We start from the raw sequence: 22443 nt of genomic DNA, 5'->3' as shown, positions 1-22443 counted from the left end.
AACCATTTCCAGACAAGAAGAATGAGACTAGAGCGCACAACTTAGGAAAAGATGGAGAAAATAGAGTCGATGTGCAAGAGGACAAGAAGACAACTGAAGATGGAAGATTAAGCGAAGCCCTCAAGATCTTTTGACCTTGAGGGATTGCTAATTTAAAAATGATCTATAACCTTGATGTATCCACCTGCCCATTATAAATGGGGCAGTGATTGTAAGACAAAAGGAGGATTGATTTTTCAGAATTACTGTTGTAATTTCAACTTTAATCATCAACTCTCTTTGAGGAGTGATAGCTGTAACTTTGCCATATATGATTAATATATAACTTAGTTGTTGTTCCATTATTTGATCCTGGACTAAATGTAGCAGTTCTTCCCTAGTGGCTAAGGGCCCGGCCCTGGTAGATCCACTTGCTTCTTGTATCACTATTTTACAATTACAATCGTGTGTGGTTTTATTTCCTTTTCATTTCCTTAATTCGCTTTATTCGGTAATCTTTTGTTTCTAAACATGTTCATTGAATTAGTCTGTTACATCAAGATCGTAATTAGACTGCATTGATAACACGATTGTTATTCATAACTCAATGTCATGCTGTTCCTTTTGAAACAATACTGCGTTGTCTTGTCTAGATTCTGTTGTTCACTCACAACTGTAGCTGTTGTTCATTTAATTGCTATTCAATTATAATCATGATTGCCGTTCCTTTATACCTGCGATTAATGTTCACTCTTCCAGTGTAAGATTACTGATTCTATTACTTTATAGTCGCTGCATGTTTACACTTAATGAGATTTGTTGTTCCTTTATTATCTGAAGATTGTTGTTCAACTCATTTCAGTTAAAGATTGATGTTCAGTTCATTTCGATAAAGAGTGCTATTCGATTCATTTCTGTAGATTAAGCTTTGTTGTTCAATCTTTTCAACAGACTTAGTTGGTGTTCCTTTTCTGCAAGGATTTGCTTTCACCTTTTCACTGATAGTGTAGTAACCGTGTTTTAGTAAGAATTTCCAATCGAATTGTTATTATTTGCTTTAGTGTGGATTGGAAGATCTACAATTGTAAAGAACATTGACTATTGCTGTCTAAGTTCTCATATTGAAGGTCTTGTTTATGATTGATTTCATTTATATCAGTTGATAGAGGAAAGAATTATCACCACTGCATCCTTGACTGATTGCTATAGTTTTATGAATGAATGATTTGAGTTTCAAAGCATTAAGGTTTCTTTTAATTATAGGTAGATTCTATTTCCAACATCCATTTACTCTTGTATTTAGCACTATACTGCAAACTAGAAAACATTACTCTTGAATCAATTGACTGCCTCAGACTGAGTACACACTTGAGATAAAAAATCGTACGTGGATTGATAATTAATGTAGGGTAAATAGGGGTTAAAAAGACACCTTTTATCACTCAACATTTTGGCGCCATTGTCGGGGAGAGTGTAGCCATTTGTTTTAAGAAGAGTAGTGTGCATTTGATAAGTACCTGCTATGAGAGAATTGGGTATTAAAAACTAAAGGTAAGAACCTGCGTATGGAGCTTGTAATAGCCCTGCTCCCTCGCTCGCTTTCCTGCAAATTTGTTGATTACATTAGGTATAAATAAGTATTTGAGTTGTGTGCATGACTAAGCACAAAAAGACTGAAAAGAATCCAAAACCACTACCCAAACCTAATAAAGCTAAGGGACTGATGACCCTTGGCCGATCGATCTTTATAGACAATATCATTAAAAAAGCATAATCTCAACCATCAGTAGGTCCTAGAAAAGTTGCTTCTAGAAACCTACTAACTCCCTTCGGGCCACAGAATCACCATCTGTAGCCTTTGCTGAGGTGCACAGCTAAAGAGAAGAGAAATATTTTCAAGAAATTGAGAATTCTAGCCCAAAATATTTGCAAGGGAACCTTAGTAATCTCTATGAAGGAGGAGGAGAAACAGGGGAAATAGAAGAACCAAGGTCTCCTCTTGGAATAGTTTAGCCACTAAGCAATCCAAATAAGGGAAGTGCTATCAGAATCATCTAGAACAAAGCTGAAGAACCTGAAGAGCCAAGATCCCCCTAGATATTAGTTCAACAAGGAACTCTCACCATCCCAGACGAAGGAAGTGTTGTTAAGACCATTCGTACTCCTTCTAGTCAGCCTAGGAATAACTCCCTAGAAATCCCAGAAGGATATTGGCACATATTTGATCAAATGGCCCAGAATCAGCAAACACCTCAGACCTCCACACTACAATATCCCATTGTGGAAATTGCAGTAAATGCACTTATGAAAGCCATACTGCTGTAGCATATCCCTAAATTCCATGGCCTAACATCAGAAGACCCATATGCATTTTTGTTTGAATTCGATGTATTATGCCAAGGGTATGACTATACCACCAATCCCCAAAAGCTAAAAGTATTTCCCTCCACATTAAAAAGAGCATCTTTAGGATGGTTTATGGGATTAGGTGGAGGTGTTATAAACGACTCGGATCAGATGAAAGGTCTTTTTCTAAAGAAATATCAGGATTATTGTAGGTTTAGAGAATTAAAGGATGAAATATTTCAGATGGTAGCAAGACCTAATGAGACACTAGAAGAGTATGTTGAATGTTTTCAATATAATCTTCAGAGATCTCCTTATGCATCATTACCCTTACTTGAAAATGTGTTAAAAACTACATTAATTAAAGGAATGAAGAAACAATGGGTTGAAACACTAAACATTATGGGAAAAGGTGACATCTATCAAGAAATTTTTTCTGACATTATTGATTTGTGTATTAGGAGTTCAAGAGGCAGTACAAGGCTAAAACCAGCAGAACGTGACATGCTCACAAGGGACAACAAGATCTCCGGTGGAAGAATAACATGTGCAGAAATCAGTAATTTACTAGAGGATTTCAAAACTAATACATTGGGGACTATGACAACGTAGCTCGATATTATGCAAGCTAAACAGAAACAAGAAGAAGCAGAGCAAAACCTGGCAATATTCTGCCCTAGATGCAGAAAGAAACACAGCCATAAAGAGTGCCCACTGGATGCAATTCAAGTCTGTGCTATTTCTACAAAAGATCACTCCACAGAGAACTGTCCCTCACTCCCAGGTTTGAAAGCAGTGTAAAAGGAAGCAGAAGAAGAATCAGAACTAGTGTACCTACTCAATCAGCGCCGCCAATGGTAGCCACGACAACCAAGTATGCCCTTCGATCCATCTTCTTCTTTCTAACCTCCACAATATCATGCTTAACAATATAATATAGTGTGGCAAAATCAGCCACCCTTCCCAAGTTGGTCACAACAACCATTTCCTTCATCACCATGGCCAAATCAAATAAGCCAAACTAATTGGCCAAACTTTCCCTACTCTCCACCATGCTGGAAAAGCAATGCATATCCAACACAAAGGTCCCCTTCCACTTCGCAGAGTCCAGCTTAGCAGTTAAACAGGCAAAGACCGATGAATCAGCCAACTAGAACCATCCCTCTCCCTCAACCCACACTACCAGTGCCATATACACTACAACAAAATGCCCATTCCAACTTAAGACCACAACTCCCAGCCCAACCCAACCTGAACCCTAATAATAGACCGGTTCAATCTGTTGAAATAATCGAAACACTAGAACTTGAAAGCGACCTAAGGGAGTGCAACGACCTTCAGTTAATGTCTGGGCACATAATAGAAACTGAGGGAGATAAAAATGCTCAAGTTGAAAATCCGTTATCTGTAGAACAACTACTTCAAGAAGAGGATATGGTCAGACAACAAACTCACAACTAGACAACCACGTCTTCTCCCCCATTCCTAGAATGACTAATCATACCGTGCCCAATAAACCATCCCGACTTTGATCTTCTGGGAGAACTAAGAAATTTATGTATAAAGATTCCACTCCTCCAGGCTATCCAAGATATCCCAATCTATGCAAAAACCATCAAAGAACTATGTATAAAAAAGCCAAAGAGGAGAATAACAACTAATCCAACCATCCAAGTAGTTGGCACCCTATCTAATCTACTATCAGGAAGATAAGCACCTATCAAATATGAAGACCCAGGGAATCCTATAGTGACGGTGCAAATCAATAGACAAAACTTTTCAAATGCCCTAGTTGATTTAGGGGCTGCAATTAATATTTTAACAACCACCACTTATTAAAAACTTGCCATTACATCAGTAAAACCAACTACCACCCTATTGGAAATGGCTTATCAATCGATAGTCAGGCCAAAAGGTACACTACACGATGTCATGGTATCTGTAGATTCCTGGGAATACCCTACCAACTTTTTGATAATCAACCCCAAAAACTAACTAGATGGACACCCTTTAATCTTAGGTAGACCTTGGCTAGCGATTGCTGATGCTTACATTGGCTGCCGGCAAGGCAGTATGACTATAACTAGAGGGATTAATATCAAGAATCTAGCTCTATACCCTCCAGCCCAGCCAAGTTTAACAATAATGAAAACTAAAAAACAACCTGTATCATATCTCACATAAAACATTAGGTCCCCATTAACCATAGAAGATGCCCTCAATTTTAAATACCAAATAGAGGATGACATTATTAACAACTTCATTAACCAATCCGAATTTATATCCCAAGTACAATGTCACATGATAGAGGCAACATTTGACAATGAACTAGAAGAATATCCCCTCAAAGACACTTATGACCAATCAATACCTACTACCTCTATTTCAAACGGTAAAACTATAGAGATTGAGCCAGGAAAAACCTTGAACATTAACAAAAACCTAACTCTTGAACAAGAAGAAAAGTTGGTCCAACTACTGAGAAAATACAAGGAATATTTTGCCTGGGATTATTCGGACATGAAGGGAATTGATCCCCAGCTATGTACACACCACATTTATACAGAAAAGGATGCTAGACCCATTAGCCAACCCCAACGGAGACTCAACCCTCACCTGAAAGATATTGTGAAAGTTGAGTTACAAAAACTTTTAGATGTAAACTTTATTTATCCAATCTTCGGTAGCAAGTGGATCTCTCCACTAGTACTGGTGCCAAAGAAGAATGGAAAATGGAGGATTTGTGTAGACTACAGAGAATTGAAGCAACTCAAAAAGATCACTTTCCCCTTCCATTCATTGATTAGGTATTAGATTCATTAGCAGGAAAGAAATTCTTTTGTTTCCTAGATGGCTTTAGTGGGTACAATCAGATTCAGATTGCCCCTGAAAACCAGGATAAAACTACTTTTACCTGTTCTTGGGGAACATTTGCCTATATAGTCCTACCCTTTGGCCTATGCAATACGCTTGCCACATTTTAGAGGGCCATCCTCAACATCTTTTCAAATTTAATAAATGAAAGGCTTGAAGTATATATGGATGATTTCACACCATATGGAGATGATTTTGAGCCAGCACTAGAAACATTGGAAAAGGTGCTGGAACAATGTATTTCCACCAAGCTCTACTTGAGCCATGAAAAGTGCCATATGATGATGACCGAGGGACTCATCCTAGGTCATTATATCTCAGAAACCGGAATATAGGTAGATCTAGCCAAAATTCAAATAATTTTGTTAATACCTACTCCTACCACACAGACAGAGGTACACAGTTTTATAGGATTTTTTGGTTATTATAGGAGTTTCATAGAGAATTTTTCTCAAACAGCTGCACCTCTATATGCACTGACAGGGAATGTTGATTTTATTTGGACAGATAAATGCGACTGTACTTTTGAGGATCTGAAAAAAATTGTGTTAATAGCCCCAGTGCTTAGAGGCCCAAATTAGGATCTGCCATTTCAAATTTCATCTGATGCTTCAAACACAGCTATTGGAGTAGTCCTTGGATAGGAAGAAGATAAAAAGCCATATGCAATTTATTATATTAGCAAGAATCTATCTCCTACTGAACTAAACTATATTGTATCTGAAAAAGAATTTTTAACTGTAATACATGCTATAAATATATTTAGGCATTACATCACTGGATATCCTGTTGTTTTATATACAAATCACTCTGCCATAAAATACTTAGAAAATAAACCTGTTACAAAGTTTAGAGTAATAAGATGGTTGATTTTATTGTAGGAACTTGACATCACAATAAAAGATTGACCTGGGAAAGAGAATCCTATAGCTGATTTTCTCTCACGAATGTCGAAGCCAGCGGACGCAGCAGTAGTGGAAGATCAATTTCCAGATGAACATTTGTTTGTTGTTACTGTCAAGACACCCTGGTATGCTGATGTTGCAAATTATTTAGTGGTAGGTAAATTACCAAAGCATCTAACCCCCAATGAACAAAAATAGATTGTGCAACAAAGTACCTGATTTTCTTGGATTGGAGGCTACCTATTTCATACAGGGGCAGATATGCACATCAGAAGATGCGTCTGTGAAGAAGAAATATTTTACATTCTGAAAGCTTGTCATGATGGACCATGTGGCAGACATTTCGCAAATCATAGGACTGGTCACAAGGTTTTTCAAACAAGCTATTACTAGCCCACAATCTTTAAAGAAGCTAAAAAATTTGTCCAAGCTTGTGACAGTTGCCAAAAAGCAGGATGCCCTGGACAGTTCAACGAAATTCCTTTAAACCCATAGTTAGTAATCGAACAATTTGAGTGTTGGGTGCTCGATTTTGTTGGTCCAATCAACCCATCATGAAATCAAAAAACATATATTCTAGTAGCAACAGAGTATGTTACCAAATGGATTGAAGCAGAGGCACTTCCAAGAGCTACAGAGGATTCTGTAATACATTTCCTTTTCTAAATATTTGTGCGATATGGCCTTTTGAGGGACATAATCACAGACAGAGGACCGTAGTTTGTTGGTAATAAAATCACTGCAACATTAAAAAATTATCACATTTAGCACAATTACCACTCCATATCACCCACAGGAAAATGGCCAAGTAGAGAGCATGAATAAAGTGATATAGGCAATACTTACAAAAACAGTTGCATCGCACAGACACAACTGGGTTTCAAGATTGCTTGAATCCTTGTGGGCATACTGAACAACGTGGAGAAATACCACCAAACATTCACCATATCAACTAGTATTTGGAAAAGAACCCATCTTTCCAATAGAGTTCGAAATACAAACATTAAGAACAACACAGGAGATCGGTTTGAATTTAAATGAGGCCCAGAATAATAGATTACAACAAATTAATGAGCTAGATGAAACTAGACTCTCTTCTCTTCAACAAACTGCATTAATTCAACAGCAGAGGAAAAAATGGCACGATGCCGTGATCAAAACAAAAATCTTCCACGAAGGAGATTGGGCACTCCTATATGATTCTAGGTTTCAGGATTTTCTGGGAAAACTCTAGACTCAATGGCTTGGACCATATGAAATATAGAAAGTGCATGACAATGGCACCATTACTTTAACTACTATTAACGGATCTGGACATGCCTTTAAAGAAAGTGGTCACCGAGTGCGATTGTACCATAAACCGCTTACTCGGGAATCCTTTTACCAGTAGCTATGGGAAAATTCTGATATGTAAATTCTTGCCAAGGAAAATAATCCTTCCTCGACATTGGTTCACTAAATAATCCCATTATTCTCAAACTTTGCACATAAGTTTTTTTTTTTTGCTTGTATAAACTACTTTCTGTACAGACTTTTATGTTTCTACATTTTTTTGTTTTTTGCTGTTCCTTTCCGAAGGAACAACACTTTCGCATTTTTGTTGTTCCTTTCCGAAGGAATAGCGCTTTCGAATTTTTGATGTTCCTTTTTGAAGGAACAACACTTTTGAGTTTTTGTTGTTCCTTTCTGAAGGAACAAAATTTCCACATTTCTGTTGTTCCTGTTCGAAGGAACAGCACTCTCGCATTTCTGTTGTTCCTTTCCGAAGGAACAACACTTCTGAATTTTTGTTGTTCCTTTCCGAAGGAACAACATTTTCGTATTTTTTCTGTTCCTTTCTGAAGGAACAACACTTTCGCATTTTTGCTGTTCCTTTTCAAAGGAACAACATTTCTGCATTTCTGCTATTCCTTTCCGAAGGAACAACACTCCCACATTTCTACTATTCCTTTCTGAAGGAACAACATTTCCACATTTTTGTTGTTCCTTTCCGAAGGAACAACACTTTCGCATTTTCGTTGTTTCTTTCCGAAGGGACAACACTTTCACATTTTGTTGTTCCTTTTCAAAGAAACAACATTTCCTCTAGATTTCATTTTTGTTATTCCTCTTAAAGGAACAACACTCCTGCCTAATTTCTTTTTATGTTCCTCTTAAACAAACTGCACTTCTGCGAGATTGTTTTGTCGTTCCTTTTAAAGGAACAACCCTCCTTCACATTTTTCTTTTTGTTGTTCTTTCTGAAGGAACATCAGTTTTGATTTCGGATGATTCATATTTCCAAAGGATCCATATTTTATTTCGCACTTGATTTATTTGTTGTTCTGTTTAAGGAACAGCTGCTGTCCCTCTTAAGGAACAACAGTTTCGAGTGTAATTTTTTTTCTTTTGTTTGTTGTTCCTCTTAAAGGAACCACGATTTTGCATGTAGATATTGTTTTTGTTGTCCCTCTTAAGGAAAAGCAGTGGTTCCATCTAAGGAACAACACTTTTTGAGTGCATTTTTTTGTGTGTGTGTTTCTTAAAGAATATCATTTAGAGCATTTTTGTGAATGATGGTTCACTGTTCATGATCCCTTTAAGGCACAGGCATACATTCATGCAAGAATAAAAAAACTAGAGGATACCGAGATCAGCAAACCAAAGAAAAATCATTATCTTTAGAGAAATTTCTTTGTATCGATAAGAAAAAAGAGGAAAGGAAACATCTATTTATATCACTTTGTTGTCTTTATTTTCACTAAAACTAATTTGATTGATTATTTTTATCATGTTGGTTCTTCCTTGATCTTCATAATTCTCTTTGATCATTATTATTCAATAAGAATAAGGGCATATTTTTCCTCTATTGAGATGTTCAGACTTCTTCCACCATCCCTACTCTTAAGGAGTGTTGAGCCATCTTCTATATATAAATAGGAAAGTGCTATATGTTAGCCTCCTGTTGCAACAGGTTTCATATTTCATGATTGACAATGGAAGTGCCAAAAATGTTCATCTTTTCCATAACTGCAAAAGTTCCATTTTTGAAAGATTCCTCGATTAAAGGATGGCCAAATAGCTTAATCTTGGCTTCCTTAGCTCTAAATATCTTGTTTTAGAGATAGAGAATAAATATCTGTCCAAACATCTTAAGCTTGGCAGATCAGTAGCTAGGTAGAGAAATGGAGCCCAAACTGTCTAATCTGGGCTCTTGAAAGAAATAAGGGTAGTTTTTAGATAGGAGGGCAGTTAAAAAGAAAAAAGCAATCAGGGTTTGCAAGTTTAAGTGCACCCACTCAAGAGGAAGAAAAAATGCTAGGTGTATTAAACTGGGTAGGTAGCCTGGGGTTGCAGAAGCAAGATCATCTTCAGTCTTGGCCCTCGCGGAGAAAGCTCATCTCATCAGTGGCAGAGGTACCAAAGCAATGTTTTGATGATAGAATTAAGGAAGCATGCCTAACTTCCCTTCACTCCCCCTAAAGTCTCTTACTAATATCCCCTTGAGGACCTTGGGATCTGCCCAACCAGTCTTGTTTTCATTTCATTTTTGTGAAACATTAAGTCAAAGTTTTGGCTTTCTCCATGAAAAGAAGCCACATTTCTTGTGCAAAAGTCATTTTTCCACTTTTTATGCAATTCCCATGTATATCACCACTTCATAGACTTATCATTGTTCCCTTTCCATTTACACTCCACCAAGCCATATTAACTTCTAATTATAATATGTAGCTCCCTAACTATTTCCCCATCCCCATTTACTACTAAAATTATATGAAATCCCCAAAAATATTAACTAACCCCCCCTGGCACTATAGCCATATGTTTTTTAGTCCGGGAAATAGTATCCCATCTGGGGCTCCTACCAACCCTTCGGTGTCCTAACCTGGAATTAGTCTGAAAACTGGTCACACTAATAACCTTTTCCCTTAAGTCCTAACCCTACAATACTCATTTCCCACCCTTGTCCTAAGGTCATGCATGTAAATATATTTCACCCCACTTGTATATAACCCAAAACCCACTTTCCTAAAGTTTTCCCCCCGCCAGAGTAAAACAATTGATAAAAAGCACCGGGGCCCCATCCCTGACCATCCGCTGCGTTAACTATGCCGCCGACCGTCCAATCTGCCGCGCCCAAGATCTACGGTGGGTGGGTTTTTTCGTGTCCCGACATGCCGAGGGTTAGCGTCCGGGAGATGGGCGGTTTTCCCGTCGTACTCCCACCACACGTCGCCCTCCCGGCTGTGGCAGAGCCCCTTCCTTCAAAACTGCCTGTGCACAAAAGCGGTGCGCCTGAAACCAAATACCGCCCTCCCCTCTGTGACATCGGCGCCACGTCTCCCCCATGACGTCACCTCCACACCTCCGCTGCTATGCCGTGATTGCCGCCACCTCATCCCTTTCGTGCCTGCGCCCTGCCACCGTGTCATTGCCACGTCTCGCCCTGTCAACTACCACATTACTTATCCGTACCCGGGACCCGCCGATGACGTCACGTTGACGTCATCCCAAAAAAGCGCCAAAAGCACCAAATGTCATTTTCTGCATAAAAAGCGCGCAAACGACCGTTGTATTTCACTTCTATTGCTTCATTTGCAAAGCTCTGGTTTGTTGTTTTTACCATTTTCTCATTCCCAAAGATTGAAATCGACCAACCAAGCTGCTGCGACCTGCAATTCAACTCCATAGGTTGCCATTGCACCAGCTCGTCCACTCTCGGCACTGTTTTAACCAGGTATTTGCCAATTTCTCCCCTCTTCGCTCCTGTTCTTCCATGTTTTTCCGCTATACATGCTGCAAACCTGCATAATTCCTCAATTGGCAATTCTGCTACACCTAAGACTTCATTAAAACCCTCTGGTAAGCCCTTATTTCAAAAGCAATCTTGTAAACCTGCACCCGTTTACAGTTTCACTGTCAAAAACTCAATTTAAAGCTTGGCCTCCAGACAAACCTTGTAAGAGCTTAGCATTGCCCAATTTCACCTCATTCCATTGTATAAATCAGTCCATTGAAGTCATAGTAACTCCTTCCCCTTCTGCATTGCTCCTCACAGTCTTTAACTCCAAAGAGTTCACTAAGAGAAGGGAAGTTGGCCCACAAACTTTGCAAAGTTTATCTCTCTCATAGCATAAGTGCCAAGCTGTCAAGCTATCATTACATTTGAGTTCAGTCCTAGGTTCCTCTTCTACTCCTTATAGACAACTTCGCTAGCCAGCTATTGCATTGACCTTCCTTCCAAGCTCAAATAGTGAAAAGTTACATAATGGCCACTCCATCAGATCTGAGCATCACTCCCATGAATCCAGCAAGCAAAGAGCTTGAGTCAATGGCTTTGGCTGACACAGATTATCTCATTCAAGACCTAATTGGGAACAGGAATAATTTGCATACCTACTTCCAGCTAAGAAACAACATTATAAACAACACTGACATGTATGGCATATGGGAGTCCAATTTGCCACATTATTTCCTCCCCTCTGTCAATATTTTTCCTGAGATTATTCGTCTGTGTGCTGCGAACTATGAGCCAAGTCAGAGGGCTGTTAAGTCTCCATCTGGGAGCATACTTTTCTACATCACTCCTAACACCATCAACCAGATGTTAAATTTCAAATAGACTGAGCTGCTATTGCCTTTCTCCATGAAGCACTTGCTGGATGAGGCCTCCTGGCTCCCTGGCCCCAAGATTGAGAGAATCACTAAGAGATTTATGAAGGCAGATTGCCAACCTAACGAACCACCTCCATTTCTTTATGTCCATTTCAATGAGGTGGGCAAGCTACTTGTAGACATGATATCCTATGTGTTAGGCTTCAAAACAGGTGAACATGTGGATGAGACAGTGCTAGTTCTGTTGTCTTCATTCAGCCAAGGGCAGCCTCCTGCTATCAAGTATAATTATGCCAAGTTCATAGCAAACAAAATTCATGACCAACTCATTAAGCTAGATAGGCAAGGAGTTTTCAAATATTCCTCATACATCTATCATTTTTTCATGTATTACCAGTCTGAATGCTTCCAATGCCCTATCAAGAAATTGGATTCAAAGGGAGAAATAAGATCTGTTGTCTTCTAGTCATCGGTATTCCATCAAATCCAGCATTCTCCTTACTCTTACTGTGAGTTCATTGACCAGTTTGTTTATCCAGTCTCTTGCCTCTTAATGAAAGCTCCTCCTCCCAAAATAACTTATGAGATGCAGAAGATAATGCAGCTATATAAGAGCTACAAAGTAGGTGATTGGTACTTATACCAAGATCACACTGTCATCAGAATCTATGGCTGTGAGCTTTGCCCTTACAGGCTCCCAAGATATGTACCAATGAGGCTGTTTGCCTTGGAATACTACAGGAAGCTTATCAATTCAGATCTGACTCATTTTCACAGCACCAAGAAGAAGGCTCGACTGAAATTTAAACACCACCTAGGCCCCTTTAACATGAACAAGAAGGAAGGTTGGCAAGATGCTGACCTGATACTCAAGGATCAACTTAAGATGAAAAGAAGTTTCTGGTGGGTCCCTTATGACCCACTTGGCTTTATTAATGCCGGAAGAGTCAAATATAGATTGACACCCTATGATCACTGCAAAACCCCACACATTGAAAAATATGCTAATCAAGATGCATGGGCACAAGGCACTTTAGTTGAAGAATTCACTCGGGAGGAAATTTTGGAGAAAACTGCTAAAGATCTTGAAAAAACTCTTGACTTGGATTTTGCTGACCAAGTAACTTTCAAGCTGCCATACCAAGTTGAAGAGGGCACATCTACAGCTGCAGCTTCACAAGCTGCCCAAGGAGCATCTACATCAGCAACAGGTACAACTAAAGGAAAAGAGCCAATGGAGATAGAGCAAGAAGTGGTTACATATCAGCCTGCCACTTCAATAGAACAAACTCAAGGGCAGGCCCCTCCTCAACAAACAAAGGCGCTACAAGTGCCACCATTGCAAACTCCTGTCAATGAAGAAAGAAGCAAGAAGTGAGATAGGGAAGAATTTACATCAGCTAGTGGCTCTACACAGCAGCCTGAAGCTAAAAGGCAAAGAGTTGATCCTCCATTTGAGGAGGAAGTCAGTGAAGAACTCATAGAAAGCCCGAGAAGGGAAGCAAGCCAGCATACAGCTACAAGCTCTTTCCAACAAGAGCAAGACAGACAGCATGCCATGGAGGTATCTTCCTCCACACAACAAGGCAAGAGACCAACTAGCATCAAAGCCAGCTTTAAAGAAATTAAGGCTCAAAATGAGCTACTAAGAGTGCAATTGTATGACCAATTCCTAAAGGCAACACCTGCCAAGCAGGAAAGGTTGATGGCAACATATGACATTAAAGAAGAAAGGATGATTCTCGCCCACTTCAAGCCCAAGGTTCAGCAGCCACAGTCAGTTGCAGACTATGTCAGGACAAGATTAGAGGTCCTAGCCAAGGACATTCACCCCATGGATCGAATAGAGTTACATAAGCAAACAGGGGAGATGGTTTATGCCACCCTGGTAGACAAGGCCACATTGGCCCATGAGTTGAAGGAATCTCTAAAGAATACAAACACTCAGCTAGATTTAGAAAGAGTGTCCTCCACAACTAAAGACAACAGAATCAAAACATTGGAGGAGATCATTATTGACTCAGGACAGGATCCTAAGGATCCTAAATGTGTGAGGGCACTTATGAAAAAGAAGGATGATGATACTTTTGCATTAAAAAAGTGATTAAGGTTGCTTCCCACTGAGCACCCTCAAACCGGAGAACTCGTGAAAGAGAAAGAAACTAAGGATACATTGGACCTGCTAATGCAAATGAACCAGAGAATAATTGAGATGGAAGGGGAGTTGGAGAAAGCACTACAAGGCAAGCAGGGAGAGTCAATTTCCTAGCCACCTCAAACAGTTCCAACTGTTGTTACTGTTCCTCCTATGCAAGCAGCAGCGACCCCTCCAATTATTCTAGCTACTTCAACAGCTACAGAAGCTATAGCGGCAACAACAATAGCTCTTGACTCTAGCATGAGCATGGATGAATTGACAAAAGCTGTCAAGGAGCTAGAGCTTCAAGCAACAGAGATAAAAGAGGCCAAAGAAAAGTTGGCCAATCTTGAAGGAAAATATGATAAGTCCAAAATGATAGTGGCTAAGCAGACAAGGGAAATTAAAGCCCTGAAGGACAAGATAAAGGCCTTGGAGAAAGAGCTGTCTTTGGATAAAACCCTGGCTGAAATAAAAAAGATTCTGTGGGCCAAGGTTAATCAGTCAATCACAAGCCATTTGAGGTCAATTCAGCCCATGTATGAACAGGTAGAACTAATTGGCCTAGCTCAGTTTGAAACTCAGAGAGCCAAAGCAGCATTGGGAAACATGCCTGAGCAGGCCAACAAAATGATCAACTTTTTAAATAATCAGACTAAGGAAGAGTTGGCAGCACTGCATATCATGAACAAAATAGACGCCATATTGACAGCAAAGAGGGTGCTCCTATTAAGAGGCTTTTTGCAAACCCTAGAAGCAAGATGTCGAGAAATACAAAGGGATGTAGACAATTTTGAAGTAAAGCTTGCAGAACTATAGAATAAAGGATTGCCTAGCCTACTAACCAGCGCTGGGAGGTTATTGACACGTGACCAATATGCAACCATGCTCAATAATTATGTCACAAATCATCTTACTACTTCATCAGGTTCTCCAGCACAAGCAGAACCTCCTTCAGGACAGACTCTCTATGACAAGCTGGAAAAATTATTTTACATAGAACATGAAGTTAACCATCTGTTTGAGATGCCGCCCAACTATTACAAGTACACAGAGGCTGATGAGACACTCGTCAAGATACAAAAGCATCAGTTACCTCCCGAGGATTGGTGGCAGGAAATGTTGGCCATTTTGCCCAGGTAATTTCAGTTTTTTCCCCTTTTTGTTTATTTCAAATCTCGGTCAACTATGAGTCAGCAAAAGGAGGCACGAAAGCACCGGATAGAGCGGTCAAGGAACGCGCAGAGCAGGTTGGAGCAGTGGAAAAGAAAAGAGCTGGGACGGCAAGCCTAAAAGCGTGGATTTTTGAAAGCACAGCCCAGCTGACTCAATTGGACTCAAAAGTCAAATTTTTCTGACAGAATGAACAACTGTTACATTCATATTTACTGCGGCATTTATTCTTTCAGCTACTACTCCTTAAAAGTTGGCGAAGAAGTTATGAGCTATTAATTCATCATCTAGATATTTTTGTATCTTGTTTTTTGTATATATACCACCCTCTGCATTGTTAAAAGGGTTGGTTGGTTGTATAGCTCCAAGAGAGACTCGCTCTGTATACCTGATGTTTTACTTAATCAAAGACTGCTGAAAAGCTTGGAGGAATGACTGTTTGCTGTGTGTTTAATGGTTGAAGGATGAATACGGAATTCTTGTGCTGCAACATGACACAATAAGTGCTTCCTATCCCTGTTTCAATTTCATATATGTCTTTATCATACCTATATCACCATCTAAATAGCAGAAAGAAAGATTAGCTTAGAACTTGTTAACTGCACTCTATGCTCAATTTTTGTTGTTTCTTTATGTTTTCCTCTGGATTAGTAATGAATATGAATTCCCTGTGGCTCATATTTCCCCTAATTCACTCATGTTTGATAGTTATCTAGGGATTCTTCACTGCTCCTAGATAGAGCTCATTCACCCTCCCTCTGTTAAGCTGAACGAGAGATTCTTAATTTCCTCTCATTCCTTAGCTCTCATTCCATCCTTTTAAGCTTGAATCATTGTTTCATGTGCAGCTACCTTGCTCCATATTCCTTCTTGTGACCAAGAAAATGCACCAGCAGTCCTACTCCTTGAATCCACGCCCAATGGTTCTAAAACTTTCATGCTATCCCTACCTCTTTACTTGAAAGCATCATCCTTCCCACCAAAACTCAAACAAAACCCCTTGTACTCAATAACTAGCCTAAAATCATCATCAAAAAAGCTAAATCCTAAAGAGAGAGCCCTCTCTGACTACTGGTAGGCTAGGACCTGCAGTCCAAAGATTGGTTTGTGGTTACCTCGGCCATATCCTTTAAGGAGCTTTAAGGACAACCTGAGTGATAACATAATGGCGACTCCACTGGGGAACATCCTTTGTTAGTTTCACAAATCAAGTTGGAAAGCTCCACTGAGAAACTTCTCAGAGAAATCCAAGAAACAAATTGGAAGGCTGCTTCAAAGAGGTAATCTTGTTATCTGATCTGTGATGGTGGACAGGGATCAGACACACCAAAAGATAAATCATCCACCTGGCGACTCCACTTCATTTTCAATCAAGACTCCACTGGAGGATCGAACCTGAAAGAGAGATATAATCCAGGGCTTCAAGTTTTTTAATCAAGTCTACAACTAAATAGTTCATATGCCAAAGAATTAATAGGCAAGACAAGATGACCAGGTGTGTGGAAGATCTTGCAATAGATCAAGCTTTAGATGAATTCAAGAAGCTGTTATCCGAATATGAGCTTGATGAATTTTTTTTGAGATTGGTGTTGTTAAAGGTCAAAACAATACAACAGCCTCAAATCAGGATGTATTTCCTTGATTTAGTTGTGGAAGAACATGAAAATGAAATTCAACTTGTGCATTCTCAAATTCAGTCGTTTGATTTTCGTGATCCTAAAGAAATATTCCAAAATCCTCCTTCTCCGAGTCATGAGGAAATTGTACTACCTTGTGACATACAGATTGAGGATAATCTTGCTTTCAAGACAAAGACTGAGGTGTTGGTTGCAGAGTTTGTTACTGAGGATGTAGCTGTTCCATCAGACCAAGAAGGTCCAAGAGAAACTATCCCACATAATGCTTTTGTGGATCCTATAGCAGATTACATGGAGGATCTTCTCATCTTAAAATCTTTAATATGTTTTCTCTATGAGGGCCAAGTATATCAGCAGTGGCCTTTATATGTCACAATTTTGATTATGGGGGCACATGACCGAATAATGTTTCTAATTTCACCAAATGTTGATCAAGCATTTCGTTTATTTCTACAATTGCTTAAGTGGTTGCACTGGTTGTTTCATTTTACCTAACCAGCAAACAGAAGGCTGATTAGTGTAAATAGGTAGGATTTTGGTTTTTTGTTTGGATAGAAACTTGCTGTGGTTGAAGCCCGAAGTGAAGTCCCTAAGCTCTTCAAGTCTGCTGTCATATACATAAATAAAGCAACCAGCAAAGGAAAGTTTTCAGAGTACAGAAACAGTTGAAAATCAAGGCAATCTGACCTGCTATTCTTGACTTTTCATAATGAAACGTCATCCCCAAGTGGAGCCACTATTAGCCTCCTGTAGCAACAGGTTTCATATTTCATGATTGACAATGGAAGTGCCAAAAATGTTCATCTTTTCCATAACTACAAAAGTTCCATTTTTGAAAGATTCCTCGATTAAAGGAAGGCCAAACAGCCTAATCTTGGCTTCCTTAGGTCTAAATTTCTTGTTTTAGAGATAGAGAATAAATATCTGTCCAAACATATTAAGCTTGGTAGATCAGTAGCTACGTAGAGAAATGAAGGAGCCCAAACTGTCTAATCTAGGCTCTTGAAAGCAATAAGGGTAGTTTTTGGATAGGAGGGCAGTTAAAAAGAAAAAAGCAATCAGGGTTTGCAAGTTTAGGAGGGCAGTTAAAAAGAAAAAAGCAATCAGGGTTTGCAAGTTTAAGTGCACCCACTCAAGAGGAAGAAAAAATGCTAGCTATATTAAACTGGGTAGGTAGCCTGGGGTTGCAGAAGCAAGATCATCTTCAGTCTTGGCCTTGGCAGAGAAAGCTCATCTCATCAGTGGCAGAGGTACCAAAGCAATGTTTTGATGACAGAATTAAGGAAGCATGCCTAACTTCCCTTCACTCCCCCTAAAGTCTCTTACTAATATCCCCTTGAGGACCTTGGGATCTGCCCAACCAATCCTGCTTTCATTTCATTTTTGTGAAACATTAAGTCAAAGTTTTGGCTTTCTCCATGAAAAGAAGCCACATTTCTTGTGCAAAAGTCATTTTTCCACTTTCTATGCAATTCCCATGTATATCACCACTTCATAGACTTATCATTGTTCCCTTTCCATTTACACTCCACCAAGTCATATTAACTTCTAATTGTACTATGTAGCTCCCTAACTATTTCCCCATCCCCATTTACTACTAAAATTATATGAAATCCCCAAAAATATTAACTAACCCCCCCCTTGGCACTATAGCCATATGTTTTATAGTCCGGGAAATAGTAGCCCATCTAGGGCTCCTACCAACCCTTCGGTGTCCTAACCTGGAATTAGTCTGACAACTGGTCACACTAATAACCTTTTCCCTTAAGTCCTAACCCTACAATACTCATTTCCCGCCCTTGTCCTAAGGTCACGCATGTAAATATATTTCACCCCGCTTGTATATAACCCAAAACCCACTTTCCTAAAGTTTTCCCCTCGCCAAAGTAAAACAATTGACAAAAAGCGCCGCGGGCCCCATCCCTAACCATCCGTCGTGTTAACTGTGCCACCGATCGTCCGATCTAGCGCGCCCAAGGTCTACAGTGGGCGGGTTTTTTTGTGTCCCGATGTGCTGAGGGTTAGCGTCCGGGAGATGGGCGGTTTTCCCATCATACTCCCGCCACGCGTCGCCCTCCCGGCTATGGCAGAGCCCCTTCCTTCGAAACCGCCTGCGCACAAAAGTGGTGCGCCTAAAACCAGATACCGCCCTTCCCTCTATGACGTCGATGCCACGTCTCCCCCATGACGTCACCTCCATGCCTCCGCTACTATGCCGCGATTGCCGCCACCTCATCCCTTTCGTGCCTACGCCCTGCCACCGTGTCATTGCCACGTCACCACCCCGTCAGCTGCCACATTACTTATCGGTACCCGGGACCCGCCGATGACGTCACGCTGAAGTCATCCCGAAAAAGCGCCAAAAGCAGCAAATGTCATTTTCTGCATAAAAGGCGCACAAACGACCATTGTATTTCACTTCTATTGGTTCATTTACAAAGCTCTGGTTTGCTGTTTTTACCATTTTCTCATTCCCAAAGCTTGAAATCGACCAACCAAGCTGCTGTGGCCTGCAATTCAACTCCATAGCTTGCCATTGCACCAGCTCATCCACTCTCGGCACCGTTTTAACCATGTATTTGCCAATTTCTCCCCTCTTCGCTCCTGTTCTTCCATGTTTTTCCACTATACATGCTGCAAACCTACATAATTCCTCAATTGGCAATTCTGCTATACCTAAGACTTCACTAAAACCCACTGGTAAGCCCTTATTTCAAAAGCAATCTTGTAAACCCACACCCATTTACAGTTTCACTGTCAAAAAATCCATTTAAAGCTTGGCCTCTAGACAAACCTTGTAAGAGCTCAGCATTGCTCAATTTCACCTCATTCCACTGTATAAATCAGTCCGTTGAAGTCATAGTAACTCCTTCCCCTTCTACATTGCTCCTCGTAGTCTTTAACTCTAGAGAGTTCACTAAGAGAAGGGAAGTTGGCCCACAAACTTTGCAAAGTTTGTCTCTCTCATAGCATAAGTGCCAAGCTGTCAAGATATCGTTACATTTGAGTTCAGTCCTAGGTTCCTCTGCTACTCCTTATAGACAACTTTGTTAGCCAGCTATTGCATTGACCTTCCTTCCAAGCTCAAACAGTGAAAAGTTACATAATGGCCACTCCATCAGATCTGAGCATCACTCCCATGAATCCAGCAAGGAAAGAGCTTGAGTCAATGGCTTTGGCTGACACAGATTATCTCATTCAAGACCTAATTGGGAATAGGAATCATTTGCATACCTACTGCCAGCTAAGAAACAACTTTATAAACAACACTGACATGTATGGCATATGGGAGTCCAATTTGCCACATTATTTCCTCCCCTCTGTCAATATTTTTCCTGAGATTATTCGCCTGTGTGCTGCGAACTATGAGCCAAGTCAGAGGGCTGTTAAGTCTCCATCTGGGAGCATACTTTTCTACATCACTCCTGACTCCATCAACCAGATGTTAAATTTCAAATTGACTGAGCTGTTATTGCCTTTCTCCATGAAGCACTTACTGGATGAGGCCTCCTGGCTCCCTGGCCCCAGGATTGAGAGAATTGCTAAGACATTTATGAAGGCAGATTGCCAACCTAAGGAACCACCTCCATTTCTTTATGTCCATTTCAATGAGGTGGGCAAGCTACTTGTAGACATGATATCCTATGTGTTAGGCTTCAAAACAAGTGAACATGTGGATGAGACAGTGCTGGTTCTGTTGTCTTCATTCAGCCAAGGACAGCCTCCTGCTATCAAGTATAATTATGCCAAGTTCATAGCAAACAAAATTCATGACCAGCTCATTAAGCTAGATAGGCAGGGAGTTTTCAAATATTCCTCATACATCTATCATTTTTTCATGTATTACCAGTCTGAATGCTTCCAATGCCCTATCAAGAAATTGGATTCAAAGGGAGAAAGAAGATCTGTTGTCTTCTGGTCATCAGTATTCCATCAAATCCAGCATTCTCCTTACTCTTACTGTGAGTTCATTGACCAGTTTGTTTATCCAGTCTCCTGCCTCTTAATGAAAGCTCCTCCTCCCAGAATAACTTATGAGATGCAGAAGATACTACAGCTATCTAAGAGCTACAAAGTAGGTGATTGGTACCTATACCAAGATCACACTGTCATCAGAATCTATGGCTGTGAGCTTTGTCTTTACAGGCTCCCAAGATATGTACCAATGAGTCTGTTTGCCTTGGAATACTACAGGCAGCTTATCAATTCAGATCTGACTCATTTTCATAGCACCAAGAAGAAGGCTCGACTGAAATTTAAACACCACCTAGGCCCCTTTATCATGAACAAGAAGGAAGGTTGGCAAGATGCTGACCTGATACTCAAGGATCAAATTAAGCTGAAAAGAAGTTTCTGGTGGGTCCCTTATGACCCACTTGGCTTTATTAATGCCAGAAGAGTCAAATATAGATTGACACCCTATGATCACTGTAAAACCCCACACATTGAAAAATATGCTAATCAAGATGCATGGGCAGAAGGTACTTTAGTTGAAGAATTCACTCAGGAGGAAATTTTGGAGCAAACTGCTAAAGATCTTGAAAAAACTCTTGACTTGGATTCTGCTGACCAGGTAATTTTCAAGTTGCCATATCAAGTTGAAGAGGTCACATCTGTAGCTGCAGCTTCACAAGCTGCCCAAGGAGCATCTACATCAGCAACAGGTATAGCTAAAGGAAAAGAGCTAATGGAGACAGAGCAAGGAGTGGTCACAGATCAGCCTGCCACTTCAATAGAACAAACTCAAGGGCAGGCCCCTCCTCAACAAACAGAGGCGCTACAAGTGCCACCATTGCAAACTCCTGTCAATGAAGAAAGAAGCAAGAAGCGAGATAGGGAAGAATTTACACCAGCTAGTGGCTCTACACAACAGCCTGAAGCTAAAAGGTAAAGAGTTGATCCTCCATTTGAGGAGGAAGTCAGTGAAGAACTCATAGAAAGCCCGAGAAGGGAAGCAAGCCAGCATACAGCTACAAGCTCTTTCCAACAAGAGCAAGACAGACACCATGCCATGGAGGTATCTTCCTCCACACAACAAAGCAAGAGACCAACTAGCATCAAAGCTAGCTTTAAAGAAATTAAGGCTCAAAATGAGCTACTAAGAGTGCAATTGTATGACCAATTCCTAAAGGCAACACCTGCCAAGCAGGAAAGGTTGATGGCAGCATTTGACATTAAAAAAGAAAGTATGATTGTCACCCACTTCAAGCCCAAGGTTCAGTAGCCACAGTCAGTTGCAGACTATGTCAGGACAAGATTAGAGGTCCTAGCCAAGGACATTCACCCCATGGATCAAATAGAGTTACATAAGCAAACAGGGGAGATGGTTTATGCCACCCTAGTAGACAAGGCCACATTGGCCCATGAGTTGAAGGAATCTCTAAAGAATAAAAACACTCAGCTAGATTTAGAAAGAATGTCCTCCACAGCTAAAGACAACAGAATCAAAACATTGGAGGAGATCATTATTGACTCAGGACATGATCCTAAGGATCCTAAATGTGTGAGGGCACTTATGAAAAAGAAGGATGATGATATTTCTGCATTAAAAAATCGATTAAGGTTGCTTCCCACTGAGCACCCTCAAACAGGAGAACTAGTGAAAGAGAAAGAAACTAAGGATACATTGGACCTGCTAATGCAAATGAACCAGAGAATAATTGAGATGGAAGGGGAGTTGGAGAAAGCACTACAAGGCAAGCAGGGAGAGTCAATTTCCTAGCCACGTCAAACAGTTCCAACTGTTGTTACTATTCCTCCTATGCAAGCAGCAGCGACCCCTCCAATTATTCCAGCT

The sequence above is a fragment of the Pinus tabuliformis genome, chromosome 2_2 (genome assembly GCF_031772625.1).
Source record: "Pinus tabuliformis cultivar Carrire ecotype Pingquan chromosome 2_2, CPIR1, whole genome shotgun sequence".
NCBI lineage: Eukaryota > Viridiplantae > Streptophyta > Pinopsida > Pinales > Pinaceae > Pinus > Pinus tabuliformis.
This window is presented reverse-complemented; position numbering follows the sequence as displayed.